The sequence below is a fragment of the Fukomys damarensis genome, unplaced genomic scaffold, assembly GCF_012274545.1.
Source record: "Fukomys damarensis isolate Sample0158 unplaced genomic scaffold, DMR_v1.0_HiC HiC_scaffold_23, whole genome shotgun sequence".
NCBI classification, from domain to species: Eukaryota; Metazoa; Chordata; class Mammalia; order Rodentia; family Bathyergidae; genus Fukomys; species Fukomys damarensis.
In genome coordinates, this window is record NW_022900935.1 from 60,437,553 (window position 1) to 60,438,051 (window position 499).

General features: G+C 51.3%; 1 long non-coding RNA gene across 1 annotated transcript in view; it reads left to right on the top strand.

The window, feature by feature from the left end:
• The first annotated feature begins 222 nt into the window (after window positions 1-222).
• LOC117287297 overlaps window positions 223-499 on the top strand; it is a 3,554-nt gene continuing 3,277 nt past the window's right edge. The window contains exon 1 of the long non-coding RNA XR_004518532.1: window positions 223-350. This is a non-coding gene — a long non-coding RNA (uncharacterized LOC117287297). The remainder of the gene's footprint in view (window positions 351-499) is intronic.

Below are 499 nucleotides of genomic sequence, written 5' to 3' on the forward strand. Positions count from 1 at the left end.
AAGATTAAGGACAGAACATCTGCCAGGACACAGCACCCTGCTCTGCATTTCTCACGAGCTCTGAAACGGTAGCAAACAAACCTTCATCTCGCCTTTCCGCTTTTCACCACCTGGCTTAGCGCTGCGCAGGAAGACAGGCTCAATTAACGTCTCTTAGTACCCAGGGCCAATCACACTACCCGATATTCAAACTTGAATCCAATGTGCTTTGACGTCTTTCGCCGACTCTTTTCTTCTGGAACAATTTTCTTAATTTGACTCCCCTTTGCCAGCTGCTTCCTCTCCTGACGTTCACCTCGCAGCAGCATTGAAGACGTGCAGGACCAGACAGCGCCTGCCACGGTTCCGAGGTGAATACATAAATCCCTCAAGGGGCCGAGCCCGGCAGCCTGGCGGTATAAACGTCCCGTGTTGGAGAGCGCCGCAGATAGTAATTAAGCTACTTAAGACGACTTTTCAAAAGCCTCGATTGCGGCCTGATTTATTTGACCCGGGCCCC